This window comes from Vombatus ursinus, unplaced genomic scaffold (assembly GCF_900497805.2).
Source record: "Vombatus ursinus unplaced genomic scaffold, bare-nosed wombat genome assembly UNPS02008932.1, whole genome shotgun sequence".
NCBI classification, from domain to species: domain Eukaryota; kingdom Metazoa; phylum Chordata; class Mammalia; order Diprotodontia; family Vombatidae; genus Vombatus; species Vombatus ursinus.
In genome coordinates, this window is record NW_020948710.1 from 811 (window position 1) to 7,412 (window position 6,602).

General features: G+C 50.5%; 1 long non-coding RNA gene across 1 annotated transcript; it reads right to left on the minus strand.

The window, feature by feature from the left end:
* Positions 1-848: 848 nt before the first annotated feature.
* LOC114034268 lies at positions 849-3,878 on the minus strand. The gene is made up of 3 exons (XR_003568079.1): positions 3,789-3,878; positions 2,173-2,256; positions 849-903 (listed from the first exon to the last, which is right to left on the minus strand). It is a non-coding gene; the product is annotated as an uncharacterized LOC114034268 (long non-coding RNA).
* Between the last annotated feature and the right edge of the window lie 2,724 nt (positions 3,879-6,602).

A 6,602-nucleotide genomic window follows, 5' to 3' on the forward strand; every position in this document is an offset into this window, starting at 1 on the left:
ATAATGTATTTGGGGGGGGTGCAGCTAGGTGGCGCAGTGGATAGAGCACTGGCCCTGGATTCAGCAGGACCTGAGTTCGAATCCGGTCTCAGACACATAACACTTACTAGTTGTGTGACCCTGGGCAAGTCACTTAACCCCCCATTGCCCAAGCAAAAAAAAAAAAATAATGTATATAGGGGCAGCTAGGTGGTTCAGCGGACAGAACGCTGGCCCGGGAATCAGGAGGACCTGAGTTCAGATTCGACCTCAGACACATGATACTCACTAGCTGTGTGACCCCGGGCAAGTCACTTAACCCCGATTGCCTCACTGAAAATAAAAAATGAAAAATAAATGCATGTAGCACTGGGCTCTCCCCTTTCCCTCACCTCCAGTTTAGCTAAGTGCTTTCTTGGGACCTATTGATTAAAACTTCAAGGTAATTCACAGGTGATTAATTCTCCGCCACCACCTCACCCTGCTCATCTGAATCAACCTAATTTTATCCACATCCCCCCAGATTCATTCAGAGGTTTGGTGTTCTATAGACAAAGTCTTCATTTATCCCAGGAAGAACCTTTTGTTCAGACTCACATCTTTCTCTGTCCTACTCTGCACATTTTAGTTCAGTCCAACAGTGAATAACTGACTACACATTCCTTTATAAAGGGGAGGATTTAGAAACGTGGTGTTTTCAAGTTGGAAACATGATCCAAACCCTTCAATTTATAGATGAAGAAACTGAGGCCTAAAGAAGTAAAGAGATTTGTCTCAGATGACTCAGCTAGTTAAGTTGAGCTTGAAAGAAAGAGTCAACATTTGTCTTATTCACCATGGAGGAGAAAATAAGCATCTCTTTCACTTACGTGGGCCAAGGAGATAACCAGCACTGTTCAAGGTCCAGCCTCTCTTTTCCTTGGCCTTAACCAAAGGGAGAAAGAACAGTTAGGTAATTGAATTTTTTTTTTACCTGCTATAGGTTCTAGCTTAAGAAAAAAGTTTCAGTTCTGAAACTTCTTTTCGTAAGATAACATCTAACTTGATGTGAGCTGAAACTTAACTTTATTTCAAGTAACCTTGGATTGAATGAATGAATGAACATAGCCCAAGTAACTTTTACAATGTAGAACAAAGCCCAGTGTCTTTCAGGATGCCAGAGAAATAGTTTATAAATTAGTGTGTGGAATGAGCCACAGGGAGTCAGATTCTCCTGGGGTCATCTGCAAAGTGGGGTGATTTAAGTAATATTGGAAACTGCGTTAACTCATTGAGACTAAGGTGCCCTGGGTCTCAATTTCTTCACCTGTAAAGCTAAGATGTTAGACTTGCTGCTCTCAGGGATTCCTTTCCTAGAACCTTATCTCTGATACAGCATTATTTACAGGTGATTCAGTTGCACCTCACTTTAAATCCAATATACAAAAATTCAGGTTCTGTTGGGAGTACTGACGGTGACTGGCATGCCAATTATTGTATAAATTCAATGAACATAAAGAGTATTCATTTTGCAAAAGGGTTTTCTTCAGGGTTCCTATAACAAATAAAACTCTTTTACTGAATTTTCAGTGATACCTTTTGTCAATATTTTATTTACATACAACTTTGCAAGTATCCTCCAGTGGGCTGCAGAGTGGCAAGCAGACAGCAAGTGTTTTTAATGTTGATATCTGAAACCTCCTCTAGCTTAAAGCCATTAGGGTTATTAGGTTTAGAGTTAGAATTGATTGTACAAATCGAGGTCTACCTGAAATTCATCAAACGTTTGTCCAGCTGGCTGATCTAATGCAGTTTCCAGCATGGTGGAACTGAACCCAAGGAGCTGTGGATACCTTGGGACAATCAGAGTCAACCATGGATTTGGTTTCCTACCTTGCCCCAAAGCCCAGATCCTCCCTACTTGGCCTTTGGCCCCCTCTTTCAAATCTTCCCTTCCAGCTCCTCCCTGAGGTCTCCCCCTTTAGGTGGCATTGCCCGGGGCAGTGCAGGGAACCTGGGGATTTGTAAGCCTTCTTTTCCTATGATTAAGGGAGATACAGAGACTTATTTTCCCAGCTTAAAGCTGAGAACTTTTTCTGTGCACTGCCAGCTACACATAAGGCAGTGTTTCCACTATTCCCTGAGATAACAGTGGGAATTTGCTCCCATCCCCCTCCCCACCATAAGGAGCAGCTGGGGTTCAGAGGCACTTACAGATAACACGAGTCCCAGGGTCTCTGACAGGGAGGCACAGAGGATGAGGGAGGCAAAGAGGAGGCTTCGGGTGCACCTCTGCATCTGGAAAGTGAAGACAGGGCAGTGGTGGGAGATGGGGACAGGTAGAGGGACTGACTCCCTCAGGATCCATACCCAAGGGGGGGAAGAAAGAAAGCAGGAAGGCAGTCATAGGACCTTAGAGCTAGGGCAGGAGGGGACCTGGGAGGGCATCGACTTCAACTCATTTTGCAGCTGAGGAACATGAGGTTAGAACATGAATTCTGTGGGATGGTGTTTGTGCCTTTCTCTGTATGCCCAGTGCTTAGCACATACACAGTACCTGGCACCTGGTGAGACAAAGGAAGGCTTCCAAACACCCCCCTACCCCCAGCCCCAGTGACCCTGGCCTCCGGGCTGTCTCTCACACAAGACTGACCATTTCCTGCCCAGGCATCTTCTCTGCTGCCCCCCCCCCCACCCAGGCCTCCAAGTCTCAACCTCTTCTCTGTCTCCTGGCTTCCTTGGCTTCCCTGAAGTCTCCACTAATATCCCACCTTCTACAGGAAGCCTTTCTCGATCCCCCTTAATGCTAGCACTTCCCCTTGGTTGGTTTTCTCTAATTAGTCTATGTCTTCTTTGTATATAGTTGTTGGCATATTGTCTCGCCCATTAGACTGAGCTCCTTCGGAGCTGGGACAACCTTTTACCTCTCTTTGTATCTCCAGTGCTTAGCGCAGTGCCAGGCACACGCAGTGCTTAATAACTGTTTGTTGACAGAGAAGCTCAGGGTCTTACCCAAGGTTATGCAGGAGGAATAGAATTGGTGAGTTCACTGATAGTGTCGGACAACAGAGACCCCGATTTCAAAGCCTTAGAATCTACCCCAAACCCAGTGAGGGAACAGGAGAACCACTGACATCAGCCACTGAGGGGCAGCTGCAGCCTGCTTGCCTGACTGCGTACAGGGGCTGCTGCCAAGCTCTCCGTTCCATGGACGGAAGGTCTGCGGACACTTGTCCCAGGACCAATCTGAGGAAGGACCTTTTACCAGCGAGAAATAGAGAAAGCGCCCCTTCCCCATCTCTAGCTCAGGGGCTCTTACCCTCGTCTGTGTCTTGGACCCTTTGGACATAAGTCTGGCGAAGCCTGTGGACTCTTCTCAGAATCGTAAATTATTGAAGGAAATGGCCAAGTGTCCATTAGACAGGAGTGAAGATTTTTTCTCACTCGCCAAGTTCCTGGACCCCCTGACATCTGTCCACATCTTAACATCATGTTAAGTACCCGTTCTAGACTCCCAGGAGGCTGTGTGCTCCTCCTGAGCCCCAGGGCAGCCTGTGCCAAAGATACAGAGGCCGGAACCCCGAACTGAGCCGGAACGCTCGCTAGCGCAATCTTCAGGGGGCAATCTCAGCGGGATGGCACGCCTAGGAAGCTCCCGGCGCTCAGGACGAGAGATGCTCTGAGCTCTCCAACAACCTGCACAGGACGCCCGCCCAGAGGCGAAGTTTGGAGGAAAGGCAGGGTGCGAAGACTATCACCGGGAACTCTGGTCACGGCCACTGCCCGGGCCCCCAACCCACCCCCCGGGCCAGAACGGACGCTGCCCCTACCTTGAGCTCCGAGTGCTGGTGCTCTAGCTTGCAGAGGAGAGGACGGGCGAGGCTGGCGGACTGTGGACTGCGGGCTCGGGTCGGCCGGACCCTCACCGCATGCTTCGGGGGGCCGACTGGAGAGAGGACGCTGGCACACAGACGGGAGGGCAGGGGCGGTGGCCGGCCGGAGCGGCTAAGGACAGGTGGCTGTCCGTCTCGCCTCTGTCCTCCCTCCCCACTGAGTTCTGGCTACTTATGGGGTGGCGCGCTCCGGGTCGGGGAGCCGAGAAGTGGCCACGTCACCGAGTGGGATAATTGCCCCTCAGGCGGGCCAGCTGCATTAGGGCAGGACACAAATTACTGTCATCCAATTAGAGGCTTTTGGAAAAAGCTCCTGAGCCCAGCTGCCCGCCAGGGGAGGTGGCGGGGGCGGGGAGGATGGCGGAGGGGGGCTCGGAGATGAGAGCCTGCCGCCGAGCAATTAGACCACATTACCTGCCGTCGCCCCCGCCGCCTGGGAGGCGGCCGGCGGGGACGTGAGACGAGAGAGGCAACCCTGCACCCCCCGATCCAGAACCCCGAGGAGAAAGCATTAGCTGTTCCCACAGGCAGACCAGCCCGTCCAGTCGGGGGTCTCGACCGCTCCAGGGCTTGCGTCTCTGGTGAACCAACATCCTATTTGGGGCCGGGAAGCAAGCGGTGGGCCGGCAGCTAGCCAAGGAGACTTTGGCTTTTGGAGGCTGGGAGAAGGCCCGAGTGGGGCAGGTGGGAGCCAGACCCCTTCTGCTTCCCCAGCTGCGCCCCGGCAGTGGCAGGCTGGCCTCCCTTCCTCGGAGTTCTTAACCCAGAGGATAACCGGAGAATCCTCTCTCGTCACTCCTCAACTCGGAGCCTCAGTTATGTGCTCCACAAAATGGAGCCATTGGACTGGCTGAAATGGGAGGTCCCTTCCAGTCTTAAGGGTGAAAGCTAAGGCCGAGGTCAGACTTCTCTGGGGATATCATCTTCCCTTGAGTCTCTTTCCCTTGGCTATGAAAGCCCCTTGTTGTTAGACTTGTTCTCATTTGTTCCTCAGAACAAGCTTGAGTCCCGAGAGTGCTGGCATTATGGTTGTCGCTGTGCCGATGGGGAAACTGAGGCTCAGAGACAGTGAATGATTGGTCTGGGATCCCACAGCTAGCCTAGACCAGGTCTGAGGGACTCCTCAGGGCTAGGGCTCTGCTGCCTCCTTGGTGTCCAGGATCCTGGCCTATGAGCATCTCTCAGGATGTCCCTAAGGACAGGAAAGTTGGGCTTAGGTGGGTGCTCAGCAAGCCCAGGCTGACGGATGATGTCCCAGAGGCAGGCTAAGGGGGACCACTTCCCTCCAAAGGCATCAAGAGCCTTGAGCAAGGGCAGGGAGGGGCCAGATCAGAGCTTCTAAGGAGGCATTTGCTCCAGCTCCACATCTTATGAGCCCTCTCTGAGCCTCAGTTTCCCTATTTGTAAAATGCAGGAGTTAGACTAGGTGGCCTGGAGGTCCCTTCCAGCTTTCAGTCTCTGAAGCTGTAGTTGTAACAAATGATCCTTCGACACTTCTGGGTCCTGTGGTTTCCCTCCTCATGTCATCAACATCATTCATGGTAGAGAAAGGAGTCTTTGAGTGCTGCTCCGATGTGAGCTTATTCGACTCTAGTCAGGCTGACCCTTGGACAGCAGCCACACTGCCCTCAGTCTCTGGGCTTGGCTGGAAGGGGCTGCCTGAGCTCCCACTCCCCTATCTCAGGCAGGATTCAGCCTAGGAGAGTTGTTCAGTCATTTTCAGTTGTGCCCCACTCTCCATGGCCTCATTTGGGGTTTTCTTGCAGAAATACTGAACTGGTTTGCCATTTCCTTTTCCAGTATATTTTACAGATGAGGAAACTGAGGCAAACAAGGTGAAGTGACTTGCCCAGGGTCACACAGCTAGCCAGTGTCCTGCGTCTGAAGCTAGATTTTGAACTCACAAAGATGAGTCTTCCTGACATCAGCCCTGGTGCCCTGGACACTGTGCTGGCTGGGTGAAGTCTAGATGGAGGTAACAAATGGTCACTTACATAAAAGTCCCTCCATGACCCTGAGGCAGATGAGAGGCTCGTTATTTCTTTTGCCAACCCTCCTCCCTCATGGTGCCTCATTACATATCTGGCCAGTGTTCTGCCTTCTCCTCTCTGCTTGTGTTCTTGAGTCAATCGGACCATGTTCATCAGCCTCTCTCAGAGCAAGAGGTCTCTCACGGCCTCAATTTTCCTTGTCAAAAAAGCTCTTAGGCTGTTTTTAACTGAGGAAATGGTAAACTTAAATTCTCAAATTGTCTCTGAAAATAGTCTTCAAAACAGCTTGTTTTCCCCATTTGGTTAAGTGATCAGTTGTTAGCACCAGGGTTGGTGGCCCCTTCTTTCTGCTCCCTTTTTCCATTAAAAGGGAACTTTGGGATCATTTGTCTGAAAAAAGACATTTCTATCAAGCAGGAGATTTCGTGGTGCCCCCAGGACAGCCTTGTAAGGTGCTTCAAGTTCATCTGGAGAGCTCCTATGACAGATAATGAGGCTCATTCTGGTTTGGGACCAGAAAGTACTTACCCTGTGATCCCGAAGTATGATGGGATTTGGGCCCATTTACATGGCAACTTGAAATTTCTCCCATGTGCCCCAAGATCTCCAGCATCCTACAGAAAAGCATAGGTAGCCCTTTCTGTGGCTGTGAGCCATCTAGCCGTCTACCAAGGCTTTCACTAACTCACTCCCTCACTCATTCATTTACTCATTCATTCATTCATTCACTCACTCACTCATTTATTCATTCATTCACTAA